A 21421-nucleotide genomic window follows, 5' to 3' on the forward strand; every position below is an offset into this window, starting at 1 on the left:
ACTCTGCTGGGAGGCAGAACAGAGGCTTGAGATAAAGCAGAGGAAGCACAGCCTTGAACCTCAGGCAGTCTGAAGGACAGGGCTTTCTTTGTCTGCTAGTGCAGTCAGCAGGAGCAGCCCCAGGGGCATGCACCCTGGGTGAGGGCGTTCCTACAGACTGCTGGTTCCCGGGGAGGACTGTGCTCTCACCCAGCCTGTGCTGAGTCCCAGGGCTCACCTAGCTGGGGTGTGCCCTGGAGCAGGGAGGAGGAGGGAGATGTCTGCCCGTCTCCTGCTGGTGCTGCGAGGTGAAAGCACCTTCAGGTGTTGGTCCCAGCCAGGAGGCCTGACCCAGCGTTCTCAGTTCTCTGTGCCACAGCTCAGGAAGCTAATGCCTTGGTCTCTGTGTTTCTCATTTGTAAATGAAAGGTTTTCAACCTCACTCATAAAGAGCAAAAATGAAAACGAGTGCCACTTGGTTTTATGAAACAAGCAGATATGAAAAAAACAAACATGAGGCAATCCAGTTCTGGGGAGGAGTGAAGAAGCAGGGTCCCTATTCAGTGCTGGTATGCGGGTGTCTTGGCACAGCATCCTGGGAGGGCGTTCAGCAAGGTCTGCTACATGTGATGCAGAGGCCTGCAGGTGCCTCCTTTGGAATGTGTCCTATGGATTTTCTCACAGGAAAACCTGGTGACTAAGGGTTCCTTCATATTACTTGTAACAGCAAAATTGGATACAACTGCCAAGTCTATCACTGGGCACTGTTTCAGTGCACAACCATGTGTCTTGGCACAGGAAGCAGCATTTAGTTAATTTTTTAAACAAAGTTAAAAACGGCAGGTTAGTGGCTAGAGACCTTGCTTGGCACACTCTGGGATCCCATATGAGTGCTGGTTCTAATCCCAGAGGCCCTGCTTCCCATCCAGCTCCCTGCTTGTGGCCTGGGAGGGCAGTCAAAGATGGCCCAAAGCCTTGGGACCTTGTACCTGTGTGGGAGTCCAGGAAGATGCTCCTGGCTCCTGGCTTCAGGTTGGCTCAGCTCTGGCCGCTGTGGCCATTTGGGGAGTGAACCAGCAGATTCAGTGAATCACCTCTCTGTCTCTCCTCCTCTCTGCATATCTGGCTTTTCCAAGATTTATTTATTTTATTATAAAGTCAGATATACGGAGAGGAGGAGAGACAGAGAGGAAGATCTTCCATCCGATGATTCACTCCCCAGGTGAGCGCAATGGCCAGTGCTGTGCTGATCCGATGCCGGGAACCAGGAAACTCTTCCGGGTCTCCCACAGGGGTGCAAGGTCCCAATGCGTTGGGCCGTCCTCGACTGCTTTCCCAGGCCACAAGCAGGGAGCTGGATGGGAAGTGGAGCTACCGGGATTAGAACCGGCGACCATATGGGATCCCAGGTGTTCAAGGTGAGGACTTTAGCTGCTAGGCCACGCCGCCAGGCCCTTTTCCACTCTTTTTAAAAATGGAATATTTGTAGCAGAACTGATGGACAGTCGTTTCTCTTTTTTGCATTAGTTTTTCATGGTTATTGCTATTGACTTCAGCCCCCCATGGTATTTGTCTGTGTCCAGCTGTTCCATTCAACTTGATGTCTCCAGTTGCAACTGTTTGGATGTAAGGGACAGAATTGCCTTCTTTTTATGGCTGAATCATATTCCATTACGTGCAGGTGCCACATTTTCTTAATCCATTCGTTGAGGGTGGACACCTGGTTGGTTCCATGTTCTGACTGTTGTGAACAGTGCAGCCATACACATGGGAATACAGGTATCGCTCTGATACAATGTATTCGTGTCCTTCAGGTGTATACCTAGGGGAGGGATTGCTGTATCACGTGGCAAGTCTACTTCTTGTTTTGTGAGAATTCTCCACAGTGTTTTCCGTGGTGGCTGCACTAATTCACATTTCCCCAACAGTATGTGCGAGTTCCTCTTTTCCCCACGTCCTCACCAGTGTTTTGTTATTGCTGTTTGGGGTAACAGCTACTGTGATGGGGGCAGGTGATATCTCATTGCGATTTCTACTCACATTTCCCTGATGGTGGTGAGGGTGAGCAGTTCTTCACATATTTGTTGACCATTTGTATTTTTTTTTTAAAGGTGTGTTTATTTTTATTACAAAGTCAGATATACAGAGAGGACGATATACAGTAGATATATATTGTAGGTTGCAAATATTTTTTCCCATTCTGTTGTATGTGTCTTCAAGGTATTGATTGTTTCCTTGGATGAGCAAAAGTTTCTGAGTTTAATATATTCTTTTAAAAAAAAGATTTATTTGTTTTTATTGGAAAGTCCAATATACAGAGAGGAGGAGAGACAGAGAGGAAGATCTTCCATCTGATGATTCACTCCCCAAGCAGCCGCAATGGCCGGAGCTGTGCTGACCCAAAACCAGGAGCCTAGAGCCTTTTCCCACGTGGTCTCCCACACAGGTGTAGGGTCCCAAGGCTTTGGGCCATCCTTGGCTGTTTTCCCAGGCCACAAGCAGGGAGCTGGATGGGAAGCAGGGCCTCTGGAATTAGAACTAGTGCCCATATGGGATCCCAGTGTGTGCAAAGCGAGGATTTTAGCCATTAGGCCACTGCGTTGGGCCCGAGTTTGATGTGTTGTTAATTGTCTAACTTTGCTTTTCTTCCCTGTGCGTTGAGGGTCTCCTCCCAGATGTCGGCATCTGCACCAGCATCTGGATGTGTTTCTTCTACACTGTCTTCTAGGAACTTCATCGTCTCAGATCTTAAACTTAGATCTTTGATTCATCTTGCATTTATTTTGGATATAGTGAAGGTGGGGATCTAATTTCATTTTTCTGCAGCACCATTTATTGAAGAGATTATCCTTTCTAGAGTGTATATTCTGGGCACTGCCATTGTGGTATAAGGAGTTAAGCTGCTACCTGTAATGCTACTATTCCATACAGATGCCAGTTCAAGTCCTGGCTGCTCCCGTTCCGCTCCAGCTCCCTGCTTACGTGCCTGGAAAAGCAGCGTAAGATGACCCAAGTGCTTGAGTACCTACACACATGTGAAAGACCCAGATCTAGAAGCGAGAGGGGTGAAACTTGCTCTCCCTGCTCTCTGACACTGGAGTTTCCTGTCAGACTGCCGATGTGTGCATGTCGCTGGCCTTGGCGATCTATCATGAAACCAGTACCCCAGAGAGGGAGAGAGATCCCTGCTGGCTTACCAGGATCTGCACAGGCTGCCCAGCTCCTGCCTGCCAAAAACCACAGTGCACACCCTGAGCCAAAGCCTTTAGAACTTGGCTTTGACCTTTTGAGAATATCATTGTGGGACACGGCCTGCGTCCTTGTTAGACACAACCTGTGAGGATTCAAGGAAGGAAAAAGGTGTAATCAGAATGTCCCTGTCTTTTAGAACAAAATGCAAGACAAAGTCTGCCGCTTCTCTCCCCCTCCCCGCCCCAGAGGAGGAGCTAGACTGTGCAGAAAAGGGAACTTGAAGCGTGGATTCCTGAGTAGTGTGCCATGAGCTCCCGGCAGAGCTGCAGCACCGCCCGAGCTGCCAGTAGATGCACAAGAGCGTTCTTGGGCAGCGGGTGGGCAAAGGGTGTGCTGCCTTCCTGCTGTTGGAGGGACAAGTCCTGAGCCATTACAAGCACATACAGGTGTGTGCCTCACACTTACCCTCGAGCTCTTCACCTGCTGTTGAGCACCCGCACTGAGGGTCTGGCCTTCCCTGCTGGGGTTGCTGGTCCAAACCAGCAACTCCTTCCATGCAGAGGACTCTGGGTTACCCGATGCATGTGACGGATGTGGCTTCTGCATTCTGTTAGCTGCTGCAGTGGCTGTCAGGGCCCCTAGGAGTGTGAATGAATGTGCTTCGAGCCTAGCCTCATCCAGGGAGGCGTCCTCCCTGCCTCACTGCGTGACTGAACAGAGGCGCTCGCTCTTCACCGCTGCCTACACGGGGCCGTGTGTCACACCGCTGGTCTTGGCCCTACCCCCAGCCGTCTGCTTGCATTCTAGATCGGGGTTTTGAGTTAGTGGGTCTCATTTTCCCCACTTATAAAGTAACAGCTACAGACCAGAGGAGCCTAAGATCCCTGCTGAAACTGACGGGAGGATGCCGTCATGGTCCACTGAAGGTTAATGGTTTGGGTGCAGATGTAAATTCATTCTTATTAAAGGAACCCTTATTGTGACCTGGCTCCTCGATAAATTGTCAAGATACCATGTGGCCTTTTAAGAGTTCCCTTTCTAAGGTTTCCTAAGCCTTTACTAAAGTAGTGACACTGTCATAATATTGTCTTGTTGAGTCATTACAAAGTCATTTAAAACCAGTTTGGGAGCAGGTAGTAAGCCCAATGGTTAAGACACACCCACGTTCTATATCAGAGTACTTGAATTGGATTCCTGGCGCTGACTCCAAGCTCCAGTCTCTCTCAGATGCAGAGCGTGGGAGGGGATGGCTCAGGTGCAGCTCGGGATTGGGCCTCTGGCTCCAGGTAGTTCTGGCCCAGCCGGGGCTGTGGTGGGTAGTTGGGAGTGAGCCAACTACCCACTGCGTTCCCAACTGGTGGAACACTCTTTCTCTATGTCTCTCTCTGCCTATCAAATAAATGAACCGATTTTCAATGGCCCTGTTCCCTTGTTTTTAGAAAAGAATGTTTTTTTTTACTGGACAGGTAGAGACACACAGAGGCGCACGCACGCGAGAGTGAGCGAGAGAGAGAGAGAGAATGAGAGAGAGAGCGATCTTCCACCTGCTGATTTACTGCCCTACTACCCAAACACCTTCACTAGCCAGGACTGGGCCAGCCTGAAGCCAGGATCCATGGTTCCATCCCCGTCTCCCATATGAGTGACAGATTGCACACTAGCAGGCAGCTGACCAGGAAGCAGAGTGGCCAGGCCTCACTCCTAGGTGCTCTGATATGGGATTCAGGCATCCCACATCCCAGGCAGTGGCTTAAGCTGTGTCAAATGCCTGCCCGCTGCCCGCTGCCCGCTGCCACTGCCCATCTTTTCTTTTTGTAAGATACACATCCTTCATAGTTCCGTTGATGTCCTGTTGGGTGAGCTGGTTTGTGACTCAGAGTCTAAAGTGTGGAGATGACTTCTGAGGACGATTGTGTTAGCTTGGTCTTTCAAGAGCAGGCAGATCGGGGAAGTGGCAGAGAATGACTGGGCTGATCTGTTTGGAGAGCTTGCAAACGAACTTGTTTCCCTTTGTCCTTTCCCACTCGGCAAATATCGACTTTGACTCTTGGCTGTGAGTGGAGCTGGACTGAGTGTGGCTAATCTTTATTTAAGGGCTTTATCTGCTGTGTGGCAAGATCAGCCAAAACTTGTTGCTGTGGCTCCTGACTGGGAGGGTCCTGGTGGTCCTGTCCTCCATGGAACCGGCAGAGGACTCCATCCCCAGAACCAAGCAGTCACCTGAGGAGGGAGGCAGGTGGGTGAGCTGGTGGCTGTCGTTTGTCTCAGGCATGTCAATATTGCCCTTGAAACCCAAATTACGGGCAAACAGAATAGCCAGGCTCCCCGTTCATATTTCCTGCCCCTGCTGGGTGCACAAGGAATGGGGTCATTTTCTTGAGAATTCTGTCAGGAAACACTGCGAGAAGCCCATCAGGGCAGCTTTTGGCGTTGGCAGTTTGCGGCACCTGCTTGGATTTGGGAAAGTCTCTTAAGAGAGTGCCAGACACAAAATGAAGGGCCGCTCCAAAGGCTGCCTCTTTCCCTGACCTGAAGAAAAGATGAGCCGAGTCTACAAACCCCAGAGTTTCCAAGGCTGCCGGACCTGATTCAGATGAGCAGGGACACAGAACACGATGGATATGTGATGCAGGGAAAGGGCCTTGGAGGGGCTGGGGTACAGACGCAAGAGCCACAGTCTTCTCTTTGATTTGATGTTTGAACAAGATGTGTCCTCTCCTGTCACAGTCACTCCGACATCAGAAGTAAGCATCAGGGGCTTGGCATTGTGGCCCTGTGGATTCAGCTGCCACCTGCTGTGACAGATCCCATAGGAGTGCTGGTTCAAGCCCTGGCTCCTCCACTTCTGATCCAGCTTCCTGATCATGTGCCTGGGAAAGCAGCAGCAGATGGGCCAAGCACTTAGGGCTTTCAAGTAGGATTGGGCGGGGTGGGGTGGGGTGGGGGTGGATATAGACATTCAGCTCATAGCTGTGTATTTCTATGCCATGAATATCTGTAATGGCGTTAATGAGTCCAAACCAATGCACATTTTAAATTTTAATCCATATTGCCAGTTATCCTTCACATATAAGGGATGCATGAACACCCTCATCAGTACTCAATGAGAGTGCTACTGTCTTTACCATCTTCGCCCACACGGGGCTTTAAAAACAGCATTAGCAGCCGGTACACTTTAAGTTAATTTTGGGGTATTTGTTATCTCCTCTATCAGGGTACAAAGAGTTCAATGATATGGTATTTGGCTTTTAAAATAGACCTTTTTGTTGGTTTTGTTTTTTTGGTTTTTTCATCTTCCTTTATTTGGAAGGCAGAGTTATAGGGAGAAAGGAAAAGACAGAAAGAAAAACCTTCCATCTGCTGGTTCATTCCACAAGGCTTGCAGCAGTCAGGGCTGGGCCGTACCAAAGCCAAGAGCCCAGCACTCCACCTGGCTCTCCCACGTGAGCTGCCAAGCACTTGGGCCGTCTGCTGCTGCTGTCCCAGCATCCAGAGGAGGAGCAGCCAGGACTGGAACCAGTACTCACTTGGGATGCCATGGGGATGTCCGTCTGCTACAGCACCGGCCCTACGATAGGCATTTTTTATAGAGGTTTCCATTTCTGACTTTTATTTTCAGGGTTTGGGCACCTGAGCCCCACGGCTAGTTGCCTCCCAGTGTTTTTGTGCTGGAGCTGCCGTGTTCCCTGGCTCTGTGCCCACAGGCTGGTGAATGCGGGTGTGTGGATCTCCTCAGGGTTCCCCAAGGGGAAACAGCTGATAGCCGAGCTCTCAGCCTTAGTGGGGCCAGGCTGACGAGAGGTGGCGAGGCTGACTTTGATCTACACTCTCATCCAAATGGCTTTTCCCCAGCAGGCTGGAGAGTGCTCATTTCCTCACCCAGATGGCCTTGTCAGCCCAGGCACCTGGCTGGGGAGAGAGGGCGCCCACCTCCCGTGTCCACATTAGTGCCACTGCCATGACGGCTGATGGGCTCTCAGCTGCACCCCTTCCGGGAGACCCGAAGAGGGGCTTGGCCAGGGAGCCTTGTGAGCGCCACATCACTGCCCCTCAAGCCACTGTGGAGCCACGATGCTTTCTTCCAGGTCTCAGCTGGAAGGGGCTTTTTGTTTTAAACCTCATTAGGAAGAAACAAAGAGCGTTTCCAGGGGTAGATGGATGGTACCTCGGCCTGAGCTTTCTGCCTCGTCCCAGGTGACACTCTCCTGAGTTTGCCGCAGACCCAGGGAACTGAGCTGTCGGGAAGGGCAGGAGACAGATAATGTCATCCTCTAGACCCCACATGGTTTGCAGAACTGCCAACCCCCATCAGCAGTGCTGAGATGATGACTTTCAATAACACGCTTCTGCCTTTGGAAGCTCTTTTGATTTAAACCATGTAATACAGGCAGAGAGACCTTCCAGAACTTTCAGACGGGTAGTGAGTGAATACAGTCAGAGATACAAAAGTGAATCTGAAGTGTTAAGACAGCCAGGCACGGGTGATGAAGGTCTAACTTGTGGGACTGTCGCCCTGAAGCTCCCTAATTCTCCAGCGTGAACTCCGAGATGTGGCAGCGTCCCATTCATCCTGACTGGTTCTCAGGCTGACATCTGCGAGGTGACAAGTTAGTGACAGGTGACACGAAGAGTGGAAAACATATCAATCTGAAGGCCAGTCCAAGGGCAGCCTTGTTACATTTTAACAGAGTCCGGAAGCTCTGTTTCCAGGGTTGTTGCTCAAGAGGCAATGGGCAAGTGACCCTTTGAAGCTCAGGGCCTATGGCGACAGAAACCACTGTGTGCAGGCTGCCTTGGTGACCCTGGGGTGTACCCTGGGCTGGGTCGATGATGGAGATCTGAGGCACTTGTACCTCTGGGGTGTCATCCACCTCACAGAGGCTGCTGGGGCAGGGCTCTGATCTGGCTGTTTAACCCACTGGGACCTTGCCTCTTTTCTCTCCCTACCCTTTCCGGTTAGCCTAAGATTTCTGCTTGCAGAACCCTGAACTCTTCGCTTTGGATGAGCCCTGAAGATTCCTCCAGTCTTACCCACTGATCACAGCTGAGGAAACTGAGGCTGTCATTATGGAAACTCCGAGTTGCGTGTGTCCCATGGGTGCCCTGGAAGGAAGTCCAACCCTGGGGGAGTTCCCTGGTATGTCCCAAGTTCCAGATGAGTGCACTAGGCAAGCTTTGAAATTTGCTTCTGTGTGAGACATAGAGAACAATTTTTTTGAAAAGATTTATTAATTTATTGTTTTGAAAGCTAGAGTCAGGCTCAGTGTAGTGGGTCAATCGCTAAATCTCACTTTGCAAACGCCAGAATTCCATGTGGGCACCAGTTTCATGTCATAGCTGCTCCACTTCCCATCCAGTTCCCCGCTTGTGGCCTTGGAAAGCAGTAGGGGATGGGCCAAAGCCTTGGGACCCTGCACCTGCGTGGGAGACCCAGGAGTAGCTATTGGCTTCGGATCTGCACAGCTCCAGAGGTTGTGGCCATTGTGGAAGTGAACCAGTGGATGGAAGATCTTTCTGTCTCTCTCTCCTTCTCCCTGTAAATGTGATCTACCTTTCCAATAAAAATAAATAAATCTTAAAAAGAAAAAAAAAGAATGACAGGGAGAGACATGGTGGGGATAGGGGAAAAGAGAGAGTGAGAGAGCTTGTGTATGCTATTCACTTCCCAAATGCCTGCAACAGCTATGCCAAAGTCAGGAGCCAGGAACTCCCTGTGGGACCCCCGCATGAGTGGCAGAGACCTAAGTGCTTGGGCCATCATCTGCTGCTTGCCCAGCTGTGCTGGCAGGAAGCTTGGGTGGGAAACAGGCAGTGGGGGTTAGCCTGAAGCACAACACAAAAGGAACCAGTGAATGTTAGCCTTCTGGCCTGGAAGAAAGAGCTGTTTGAGCCCTTCATGGGCAGAGGAAGACCCCAAAGGTCAGAGCAGCTGCAGGGCTCACTCACAGGCATAGAGCCCCAAAGCTCACTGAGCATAGATTGGCCCAGGAGGACCTGCAGGAAGGAGGAGGGACCTGGAGCTGAGCCAATCAGGGAGTTCCCAGGAGGACAGGGCAGGCCGGGACCTCAGCACAGAGGTCCCTTTGGCTGCCCACCCTCAGCTTGGTGATGCCGCAGTGGAGGGTGCCCAGAACTCCTAAAGGGTGTGGCGTGGAATAGACAAGGGCCGTGGCTGTGCTGCCCTGCAACAAACAGCCCCTACTGTGAAGGTAGCACTGTCAGCGGCACAGCACCAAGGTGCCCTGCAGGTGGGAACTGTGGACTGAAGGATGTAATGTCTGTGCTCCGGCTGGACCTCCCACTGCGTCTCTGGCTCTCTGGCCCTTCCACCTGAACTCCAGGAATGTGCCCTTTACTTCAGTTGGGGGTGCTAAGCTCTCAGCCTCTTCCCCTGAGAGGCTACCTGGTTGGAAAACTCCCCTTTTTGTTGCTTGCTGTGGGAGTCCTTGGGCAAGGCTGCTTGCCCCCATGGTGAGTTGCCTGAATTGTATGCATACAAGGTTGTAGGTCTAGCAACCTACTCACCCACCAAGCTCCGAAAGAAAATGCAAAATGTCCTAAAAGTTGGCCTCCTGCCCTCCACAAACGTGGTAATTCCAAATGTCACCTTGGCATTTTCTTCTCACATCAACTGTTCTTGTTCACATCACAGGGAAGCTGGCCACGTGGGTCCCAGAGCTTGTGCGTTTATTTCTCAGTCCTCTGGTTGACTTGCTCTGTGACATGTTGAACTATTCCGTTTCTTTCATGGATAAATGTGAACATGGACTTGGAGATTTTTATCCGTTGAGTCCTGGAGACGTGGGGTTTATTTGGAGTCAAAAGAATTGGATCTCCCATGTTGTGTGAGTGTATCTGTGTATGTGTATGTAGGGAAAGCATACGTGGTAGTTAATATTAATTGATTTTAAGCAGCCATATGGATTTTTTTAAATCACATCAGCTTTAAAAGATTAGTATATATAGCCTGAAAGCACAGTCATCAGAAACTAAAGTGCATAGGGAAGATTCAGATAGAAGAGCTGCATTTCATAGGAAAGTCAAAAATAAATAAATAAGTAAGGGTTGTAGGGACTGGTGATGTGGCATAGCAGATTAAACCTTTACCTATAGCACCAGCATCCTTCTGCTCCAGCTCCCTGCTTATGGCCTGGAAAAGCAGAAGAAGACTACAGTCCCTGGGCCCCTGCACCCATCTTGGAGATCTGGAAGAAGCTCCTGACTTCTGACTTTGGGTCAGCTCAGCTCTGGCCATTGTGACCATTTGGGGAGTGAGCCAGCAGCTGGAAGATGTTTCTCTCCGTCTCTCCTTCTCTCTGTGTAACTCTGTCTTTCAAATAAAAAATGAATCTAAAAAAAAAAAAAAAAAGAAAATCGATGTCATAACACATTGAATTTGGGAAGTGTTTTTGCCTCAGGAGCACATGAAGGATTTGTATGCCTTAGATCCTTACAGAGCTTTTGTGAGACACACAAGGAACATGCAGAAATCGGCCCATTTTGCAGACAGAGACTCAGCGTCCTAGGAGGTTCCCTGGCACAGGAAGCAGGGATGGGTTGGGAATCTTGGGCTCCTTATCTGGAGGATATCATGTCTTCTGCTCTGACGAAGCCTTGGGGAGAGACCTGGGGTCTCCGTGGGCAGTTGGCTCTCTACCTTGTGGAGGAGGAGAGGGACTAGGACTGGAGGGTCAGGTTCATGACCGCGTCTGCGAGGAGGCATGACAGGGCAAGGGGAGCAGCTGTGGAGCCTCATCCTGCCTGAGCTGCATCTCCCGCCCGTACAGTGACCTCCAGTTGGGTGGAGGCCATGGTCTGGGCACCTTCTGGACCAGCATCTACACACGACTGTTTGCATGTCCACCAGTGACTTCCTTGACCTTGGTCAACCAGAACGCTGTGGCATGCACGTCCATCTGGAATTTAATTTGCAGATATTAAGAACAAAACTATTTCTAAGAAACACATCTAAAGGCCCGGCTTGGTGGCCTAGCAGCTAAAGTCCTTACCTTGAATGCGCCAGGATCCTCCTGTGATTGCCGGTTCTAATCTCAGCAGCTCCACTTCCCATCCAGCTCCCTGCTTGTAGCCTGGGAATCAGTCAAGGATGGCCCAGCGCCTTGGGACCCTGCACCCACGTGGGTGACCCGGAAGAAGCTCCTGGCTCCTGGCTTCGGATTGTCTCAGCTCTGGCTGTTGTGGCCACTTGAGTGAATCATCGGACAGAAGATCTTATTCTGTCTCTCCTCCTCTCTGTAAATCTGACTTTGCAATAAAAATAAAATACATCTAAAAAAAAAAGAAAAAAAAACACATCTGAAAAGTATATAAAAAAAAAAGTATGCGTATGCATGGAAAAAGACATCCAGAAACCACTTTGGACACTTAGTTTTAACTGCACATGTTTACGGACAAGCGGGCAAAACAGACTGGGTATGGGGCCCGGTGGTGTGGCCTAGCAGCTAAAGTCCTCGCCTTGAAAGCCCTGGGATCCCATATGGGCGCCGGTTCTAATCCCGGCAGCTCCACTTCCCATCCAGCTCCCTGCTTGTCACCTGGGAAAGCAGTCGAGGACGGCCCAATGCTTTGGGACCTTGCACCCGCGTGGGAGACCCGGAAGAGGTTCCAGGTTCCCGGCTTCGGATCGGTGCAGTACCGGCCGTTGCAGTCACTTGGGGAGTGAATCATTGGGTGGAAGATCTTCCTCTCTGTCTCTCCTCCTCTCTGTATATCTGACTTTGTAATAAAAAATAAATAAATCTTAAAAAAAAAAAAAAAAAAACTGGGTATGGGCCGCTGCTTATATGGAAAGACCAGGAACCTTCTGGGCTTCTGGGGAGCAGGGGTGGGATGTGTTCCCTAATGTAGTTCCAGTTTGGGTGGTTAGGGGCTGGGGATTCTGCTGGTTTTTATTTGAAAGGCAGGTTTACTGAAGGACAGAGAGAGACAGAGAGATCCTCCATCCGTTGTTTCACTCCCTGAAAAGCCGAAAGGCTGCAATGGCCAGAGCTGAGCCAATCTGAATCTACGAGCCGGGAGCCTCCTGCAGGTCTCCCTCAAGAGTGCAAGGGCCCACTGACTTGAGGCATCCTCCACTGCTTTCCCAAGCCATGAGCAGCGAGCAGGGAGCAGCCACGACCCAAACCAGCACCCAAATGGGATGCCCTGCTGCAGGTAGATTGGTCCCTTCATGAGTGTTTTTAACAGAGAGAATGCTGGAGGGAGGCTGGTGGAGGCTACTGCATGGGGTTGCTGAGTGGTAGTGTGAACTTCAAGCTCAGCCTCCATTTCTTCATGGAAACACCTGCTATGGGTTGCACAATCCCCCCGCTTCACTCATGTGCCCATCTGGCTGGCAGCGTTCTGGGTTCTTTGCTGTTCTGGGTCACTGGTTGAGGACTGAAATGATGACTGTCTGCTGGGAGAACAATGCGATATCTGGGCCTTGCAATGCCAACACTCGTGACCCAGCAGTTCTACTTTGAGGAAGTCATTCTACAGCAAGTGAAATCCATAGACAGTGTTTGAACACGACTCTTCTTAAGGCATGGCGCAGAGTAGCAGAACAGCGGAAAACAACCTGACCGTGCAAGAGGTGGGTGGCTAAGCCAATGGCTTTAGCACATGATACTGTGCAACCATTCACTCGGGATATAGGTGCGTATTGGGTACTCACTACCTCCTAGGCACAGAGGAAGTATGAAATGTATAGTGATGGCTAAAGTTAATGTGGTTTCACCCCACCTGGAGCCCATGATTTTGTAGCAGAAGCAGATTTCATCCAATGGGAAGTGGAAAAAAAGAAAAGGCAGGTTTTTTGCATCGTGATCCCATTTTGTTCTATAGATAATCCTTGGCAGAGCTTGAATGGATAACAAAGGTGTAGAGGCTTTGAGCACTGAGCCTCTAGGATTCTTTCCATTTCTGTAGTTTCCAGATCCCCCCCCCCCAATGATTATTCTAATTTTCTGTCATCCCCAAAATAGAAGTACTTTTTGGAAAAGAAGTCAGGAGAGCTGTGGGGAGGCCCCAACTGCTCCTGGTGTTCATGGAGAGCCCTTGACTGAGACCCAGGGTCCCCTCATGCTGGAGAGGTCTTAGGGGACCCTAGCCCCCATTCTGAGTTCTGAAGCGCTTGTTGCTTCTGAGAGCAGCAGGGGCTTCTGCTGTAGGGCCAGCAGGGCCGGAGCTATTCCAATGCTCAGGACAGCAGCCAGGCTGGCTTGGCTGAAGCCCCAGTGCCTGGGCACTTTTGGTCTGCAGAACCCTGGTCTGCCAGGAATCTGGTCATGTGCTCAAACAGGGAGAGAGTTTCTGTGTCCGACTTAGGAGTGATGAAGGCGCTGCCTCTGTCCCAGTGGATAAAGACAAGCCGTGATTGGTTTACTAGGACTACGTCAGCCAAATCCCACTTTCACCCCAAGAAAGCAAATATTGGAAGCTCCACCTGCGGACCTTGTCTGGGGGCCAACCATTCTGCTTCAGCTGGTCTGATGTGTAGGAGACACGGGATCCCCCAGACAGGGGCATTCATGTTCCAATGAAGATGACGAATTGTTTGTTTTCCCCATCCAAAGGATGTCCCAGTGTGACCGTTGCTGTTTTCTCTAAACTAAGTCCAATTGTTCTATATTTGAGTGTCTTTTAATGCTTACATACTATGGCCACGTTAATCTTTCTAGAAAACTGTTTCCATGTTGTCATCAGCTGTCTTGCTTAGGAGACTCAGTGACCCCTCATTGTGTGGGGGCTGGGAGGGCAGGTTTGTGCAAGGCAGCTGGCTGCAGCCTTACCTTGTCACTGTGTTCCCTGGGAGTGCTGGGACCACCCTCTTGGCCCTGATGAACTCATCCATCGGGCGCTGTTGTGAGTGCGCTCTTGATCTTCCCCACTCCAAGCACTTCTTTTAGCGCCTCTTCTGGGACAGAACAAAGAGGACTATTGTCTCTTCTCTTTTTTACCTTTTTTGCCCTATCCTTTTGGGCGCTATTCAGATTTTTCCCTTTTTAAAAGATCTAGTCGGTCCCAGAGACGTGGCCTAGCGGCCAAAGTCCTCGCCTTGAACAAACCAGGATCCCATATGGGTGCTGCTTCTAATCCCCGCAGCTCCACTTCCCATCCAGCTCCCTGCTTGTGGCCTGGGAAAGCAGTCGAGGATGGCCCAATGCGTTGGGACCCTGCACCCTTATGAGAGACCTGGAGGAAGTTCCCGGCTCCTGGCTCCGGATCGGCGCAGCACTGGCCGTTGCGCTCACTTGGGGAGTGAACCATTGGACGGAAGATCTTCCTCTCTATCTCTCCTCTCTGTGTATCTGATTTGTAATAAAAATAAATATATCTTTTTTAAAAAAAGATCTAGTCTAGTTATTTAAAAGGCAGAGTGTCACACAGAGAGGGACAGATAGTGAGGTCTCCTGTCCGCTGGTTCACTCCCTAGGTGATTGCAATGGTGGGGGCTGGGCCAAGCAAAAGCCAGTAGCCAAGAACATTATCACGGCCTCCCGTGTGGGTGCAGGGTGTAGAGTCATCCTTTACGGCTCTTCCAGGCCGTAACAGCCAGCTGAATCAGAAGTGGAGCAGCCAGGACTTGAATGGCGTCCAGAGGGGGTTTCCAGTGCCACGAGAGGACCCCCACACACTTTTTTTTAAAAGAAAGGAAATATTCCTTGATTGTCTTGGCCTATAGTTTGATCTCAGCTGTCTCCTATATAGTAGAAAGGGTCTTCAAAGAGTTCCAGGAAATAAATGTTATTAAAAAACAGGCATAGATTTATAGGGTGTTTTTGCACCAGAACACCAGGGTTTTGCATCAGCTTCTCTTTCAATTCCCTTTTTTCCAGGAACTTTTGGAAATACTCATTAAGAGCTCCTGTCACGCAGGGCACGACCTGCTCAATGCGTTGCGTCTCCCGGGGACTCCCATAATTCCCACAGAAAAAACAGTATGCACTGGGCAGTGTGCGAAACGCTGCTGTACCGAGAGAGGCCTTTGCCCCTTCTCAAGGCAAATAGCGGGTTCTTCCTGTTCCCCGTTCAAAATGTGTCTTCTGGGGTAGTAGCTAATTATTTGCCATGCAGTTGCCACCCACGATTAATCCTATTTTCTGAATGAAATTGAAACAGAGTGGTGAAAATAGTTGCCTGACCTCACAAAGCTAAGTCACGGGGAGATGCAGTACCTGCCAACCTGATTTCCTTCTGCAGTCCTCCCTGCCTCTTCCCGGTGGGCTCCCAGAGGTCGTTACATTACAGGGTCACATGGGAACTCTTCTAGACTTAGAGGACTAACCACTCGGCAGCCCTGTCACTCTGCCTGTCCTGCAAACACAGCTTCAATAATGTGAAAACCAAGGGCTGAGCCTGTGTGCCAATAACATGCTGCTGGTACAAAGGCAGTGGACTGCATTTGTTTCTGCTGTTGGAAAGTTGGCCATTTCAGTTTGAACTTGTGTAGTTTGTGTAGGCTGATGGTACAAATCGTACATGGCAAAGTCTGGTGAGAATCCAAAGGGAAGTGTGGATCTTTAAGGACAGGCTGTGCTTGGGAAGAGGGAACAGGCAGGCAGTCATGTGTGAACGTGGGGCTGCTCCCAGGAGAAGTCAGGGCACATGAGCTCCCAGACCAACCACCTGAGCAGGGAGTTTCATTATGCCAAGTGTCTCCATCTGGAAACCCCAGGTTCTTCTGTTTAGTGCATCTGTGTGGGTCCCCAGGAAGCATCCTAGATAGATGCTGGGTCACCATGAGCTCTCCGATGGATGGGTCATCAGTCTGTCAGTTTGAGTAGCAGAGTGACACTGTCCATGAGTGAGTGACATTGTCCGTCTGCACCAGGATAACGTGGCATCTGTGTCTGAGTGGCTGACACAGGTACTTAAGATCCCAGCATCTCCCATTCCACCTGCTGACTTGAGCCGTGCACTTCTGGGACTCCCGCACTGGGACACACACACTGGGCCTGAAATCTGGGAGTTTTGTCATTAAGATCAGGCACATTTATTCCAGTTCTGCTTTTAGAATAAGTGTTATTTGTCTTTCTTCTGGGGGATCCAGGCCCTGGAACAGGATTGCTTTGTAGTGGTCTTCAGGGAGTAGTTGCAAATATCAGGAAAATTCTAATGAATTCCAGAGAAGTATTTCAGAAATTTCTTTGTAGCTTTAACTCTAAAGAGAGAAAAAGAAGGACACGTTTAATCATTCTGCTTATGAGAAAACCCAGTGGTTTTGGGTAAAGTTAATGTGTTAGGACAGAAAATACGAGTCATGGAAAGTAGGCCAGTCTTTTTTTTAAGATTTATTATTTTACTTGAAAGCCAGAGTTAGAGAAGTCGTCCATCCTTGGGTTCTCTCCCCAAATGGTTGCTGCAGCCAGAGCTGGATTGATCTGAAGCCAGAAGCCAGGACCTTCTTCCGAGTCTCCTATGGTGCGGAGTTCTTTGGATGGCCTGGAGCCAGGGAGAGGCCCGGGGAGGAAGGGCAGGGGAAGCCACAGCCCTGCTCTCACACTCGATTCCTGATGTCCTGTGTGTGCGCCCAGCACTGTGTCATCCTGTCTGTGAGAGGTCACCCTGCTTCCCTCAGCACAGCTTGAATGTGCGGGCCCATGGTCAAGCCTATGTGTGTCTTGGCCAGCACCACCCGAAGCACACCACACTGAAAGACGGAGCTTGTTGCTGCCCCAGAGGTTGTGGCTGCGAGGTAGCCACGGTGGAGGCCACTGCCACCCCTCCCCAGGGTGGGCCACTCAGCCTGTAGGGAGCTAAAACAGGAAGGTACTTCAGAAACTCCTGGGGAATGCGTGTTCCAAAATGTTGGTGCATAGATTTTAAAACATTCTTGCACAAATGTGGTTTTCTACAAAGTATTTTCATGTATTTGTTTGCACTTTATTTGAAATGCTGGTTCCCTCTCTAAGTGCTCACAATAACCAGGCTCAGGAAGGCCAAAGCCAGGAGTTGGGAACTCTATCCAGGTCGCCCAGAGCATGGCAGGAACCAAGTCCTTGAGGCCTCATCCACTGCTTCCCAGAGTACATCAGCGGAAAACTGGACTCAAACGTGTACCTGGGACTCAGACTCATGCAGTCTGGGACGGGATGTGGGAATCTTAACTGATGCTTTTGGGTTTTTTTGTTTGTTTGTTTGTTTTTGAAGATTTATTTGTTTTTATTGCAAAGTCAGGTATATATATAGAGGTAGAAAGACGGAGAGGAAGATCTTCCGTCCCATGATTCACTCCCCAAGTGCCTGCCACGGCTGGAGCTGCGCCGATCTGAAGCCAGGAGTCAGGAGTTCTTCCAGGTCTCCCACGCGAATGCAGGGTAATAAGGCTTTGGGCTGCCCTCAGCTGCTTTCCCAGGTCACAAGCAGGGAGCCGGATGGGAAGCAGGGCTTCCAGGATTAGAACCGGCACCCATATGGGATCCTGGTGCATTCAAGGTGAGGACTTTAGCCACTAGGCCTTTGCACCAGGGCCCTGAAGTGATGTTTTAACTGTTGTGCCCAACACCCAGCCTAGTTTTCTGTTTTATAATGTCAAACACTTCACTGTGGTGAAAACATCCGTATAGAGTCAGCAGCTGATACCTCAAATCATTGGGTCCCTTTCACCTACGTGGGAAATCCAACTTGAGTTCCAGGCTGCTGGCTTCACCTTGGCTTAGCCACAGCTGTTGGAGACATTCGGGGAAGGAACCAGAGGTCAAAGGTTTCTATCTCGCTCTCTCATTTCTCTGCATGTGTGTGTCTTTCTACTTCCCAAATTGAAAAAAAAAAAAAAAAAAAAAAAAAGATCAGTAAAAAAATTTTAAAATGAAAGGAAGGGTCCAGCACCAATTCACTGTGAGCATCTGTTGGGATGGTTTGGGTTGTAAGAGACAGGAAAACCTCAGAAGACATGTGCTGGCTCCTGCACTGAGTCCTAGCTGGACCTACTCAGCCTTGAACCAGCCTGGCGTCTCTGGAGCCAATGCTGAGGTCAACTACAAGGCTGGGAAATGTGGGGTGCTGAGGGAAGTGATAGGAGGGGGTATGCCCTGGAGAGGAAATTCAATATGCTCACTCTAATATGTGCCCTGGAGTCCTTTCCTGTCTTGGCTTCAGCTGTTTTATTAAGTTAGGGGCTTGTATATCACCATTCGTCCTTCCTAGGGCCAACCTTGAATCTTATTTCCTCTTAAATTAATTGGTTTTAGTAATGAGTACACACAGCTTTTCTGGTCAGTGCTATAGAGCTAACAATATAATCAGTAAATAAATAGCACTTATTAGATTAAATATGTCAGGGCCATCAGCATTAGTACATTAATAGCATTCTTATGTTTATATTTTTATTTTTAAATTTTTAAATTATTTTTATTGGAAAGTCAGATATACAGAGAAGGAGGAGAGACAGAAAGGAAGACCTTCCATCTGCTGATTCACTCTCCAAGTGGCCACAACGGCCAGAAGTGGAGCCTGAAAGCATCTTCCAGGTCTCCCATAAGGGTGCAGGATCCCAAGGCTTTGGGTCATCCTTGACTGCTTTCCTGGGCCACAAGCAGGGAGCTGGATGGGAAATGGAGCAGCTGGGACACAAACCGATGCCCATATGGGATCCTGACATGTGCAAGACAACGATTAGTCAATTGATCCATCACACCTGGCCCAATAGCATTCTTTCTACTTGTGGCTTTGTTTATTCTGTTTATTTGAAAGGCAGAGAGATAGCCAGACAGCCAGAGATCTACCATCCATTTGTTTATTCCCCAAATGGCTTGCAAGAGTTGGAACTTGGCCAGATCAAAGCCAACAGCTAGGAATTCAATCCGGGTCCTTTGTGGGTTGCATGGACTCAACTACTCGACTACAAAAATGATAGGAAATCGGGAATGGGAGTAGAAGTGGGATTCTAGTCTGCATGTTTTGACGGGGGATGTAGGTTTTTCAAGCCATTGCTCCAAATGCTGTTCCAAGGTATAGAGATAGATCAAGATCAGATGAACAGGGGTTGGTGTTGTGGCATAGTGGATAAAACTGTGGCAATGTCTGAAGTGCTTGGGTTCCTCTTAGCCACACGTGAGACCTGAGTTGAGATTCTGGCTCTGGTTTCAAACCCTTCCAGTCCAGTGTTGGCCATTGCAAACATTTGGAAAGTGAATCAGCAGATGGGAGCCTGTTTGCTAGCTCACTCGCTCACTCTCTCTCAAATGCAATAAAATATTTTAAAAAATACTCTGAGAATTATTTGTGATCACATGCTTGTGCTCTGGAAGCATTACCTCAAAGTGAAGCTGCCATTTGGCCCGGTTGGTGATTGGAGAGCAGGAATGGCTTATTCAGTGGGGTTCAGGGCAGCGCTGGCAGGATGAGGATCAGGAAAGGAGTGGGTTGTCCTGAGCTGCTAAACGGACAGCTTCACAGCTGCCCTGTCTCCTGAGCTGTTTCCAGAATCTTTGTGCCCAAGTTGACATAAAGTGCTGGTGTGTGACTATTGCCCTGGTTACCTTGGTGTTCCTGATAAACCTCTAGGTGAACATCAGGTGCTGTGAGAGTGCAAAGGATGTGTGTGGATGGACTGGACTGAAAACTCAAGCACCACTGAAGAACTTAAGCCACAGCTCAACAGGTGGATTGTCAGCGGCAGGCCACATCTGGAGGACCCTGGAAGTTAGAACATGGGGAGTGTCAATAGCTTAGGAGAGTGTGACCCTGGAGAGGAGGCAACGAAGGCCAATGGCCCTGGGGGCCTAAGGTTTCCATCTCGCCCCTATGAACGCCCTTTGCTGATCTCTGGCCAGTGACTGCTCTTCTTGAAGCCTCAGTGTCCTCATCTGGCCATGAGGGTCACAGCTCCTCCCTTGTAAGACTGCCCAAGGGTAAAATCAATAATGTAGGGCAGGCTCTTGGCCCAGTGCCCAGCAGGTAGGAAGCCTTCCAGGCCTCCCACACTTATGCATGTTTTATCGCTCTTTGGATTGCAGTCATTGGGTACCTAGTGTTCATGGCTTTGTTGGTTGTGCAGGTGCCTGCAATGTCTTCAGGTAAAGCTGGCCTCACCCCTGGTCTTCCTCAGACTGTGGCCATGCCAGGTTTCCCTAGATGCAAAAGGAGGAGAACTCCGCCTGTCAGACACCCTGCCAAGGAGAGAGGGAGGAAGGGAAGAAGGGATGTGTGGTTCAACTTCAAAGCAGGCGCCGGGGAGCCAGTTATTGGAGAGCCAGAGAGCCAGAGAGCTTCGAGGGGCCGCTAAGGCTCCCATGCCTTTGGTTGGAATTGAGTTTTTACATCATGAGTTTGATTCAAAAACAACATCATCTTGTGTGGGGGAGTGGGTCTATGAGAAATCCTGCTCTGTACCTTTGTGAAACTCAAATACTCAAAACATCAGAAACAGCAGCACAAATGCTTTCACACTGGCCCGAAAGAATGACTTCTGCATAGATACCGAAACCTGAATGAAAATATGCAAGACACACAGAGATCATCAACCAGATTGTAGTCAGTACTTGGCAAAGTCCTTTGCTGTTAATATTGCAAGGCTCCTCTTTCTCTACTTTAAGAAAAAAAAAGCTGTGCATTTCACCCAGCAGTAATGGCTGGACAAGCCCGTGGTTCATGTGCAGGAAACTGTGACTGCCTTGAGATTTTCCTTAAATGGAGACCTACTTTGGCTTGTGATGAGGTTGAAGTTCGTCCTAGGGTCCCTACTTGCCTTCTGTGAACTCCGTCACAAATTTTGAGCCAGAGCTGCACCCTGGGACCATTCATTCGTCTCCGTAGTCCAGAGCAGTTGAGCTGTAGACTTAAGCTTTCACTTTTGCTTAGTTGAGACCTGCATCAAGCGCTCCCTAACTGTGAGTCCGTCCCTGGCTCCTTTTGAAAGCATTTCCAAGCAATTTAAAAATACATAATGTTCAGCAATCTGACCAAGAGCTAATAATGTAAGTACTTCTTTGGGGGCTATTTATTTAACCTATTAGACAGATTTGAAACTTAACTTTATGATGTCTTGGAAATGGATACGAACAAGTGGAAAAAAAAAGGGGGGGTTATTGAAACCATGGGGCTACTTACCCTCCGAGTTACAAGGCTTCCAGTCACTACAGTAGCAGCAAAGAGTTCAGTTTATAAAAACAGAAGAGCTCAACTTCTTGATTTAGTATTAAACAGGAAACTGAAAGTAGTCGGGAACAATTGCTGGGTTTTCAGCAAACCTGTTGCCTTGCTTAACTGCTGAAAAAGCCAAAAGGAGACATTTCCTCTTTTATCC

General features: G+C 49.4%; 1 protein-coding gene across 6 annotated transcripts in view; it reads left to right on the forward strand.

Moving 5' to 3' along the window:
• Positions 1-21421, forward strand: part of FOXN3 (forkhead box N3) — a 341535-nt gene that overhangs the window by 124659 nt on the left and 195455 nt on the right. Inside the window, exon 1 of one of the 6 annotated variants that reach the window (XM_058655367.1) lies at positions 21008-21092. The exons of the other annotated variants lie outside the window; for them this stretch is intronic. The gene's annotated coding sequence lies outside the window, so the exon portion shown is untranslated. Of the gene's footprint in view, positions 1-21007; positions 21093-21421 lie in introns of those variants that run through there. 6 annotated transcript variants of the gene reach the window in all.

Source organism: Ochotona princeps, chromosome 26 (assembly GCF_030435755.1).
Source record: "Ochotona princeps isolate mOchPri1 chromosome 26, mOchPri1.hap1, whole genome shotgun sequence".
NCBI classification, from domain to species: Eukaryota; Metazoa; Chordata; class Mammalia; order Lagomorpha; family Ochotonidae; genus Ochotona; species Ochotona princeps.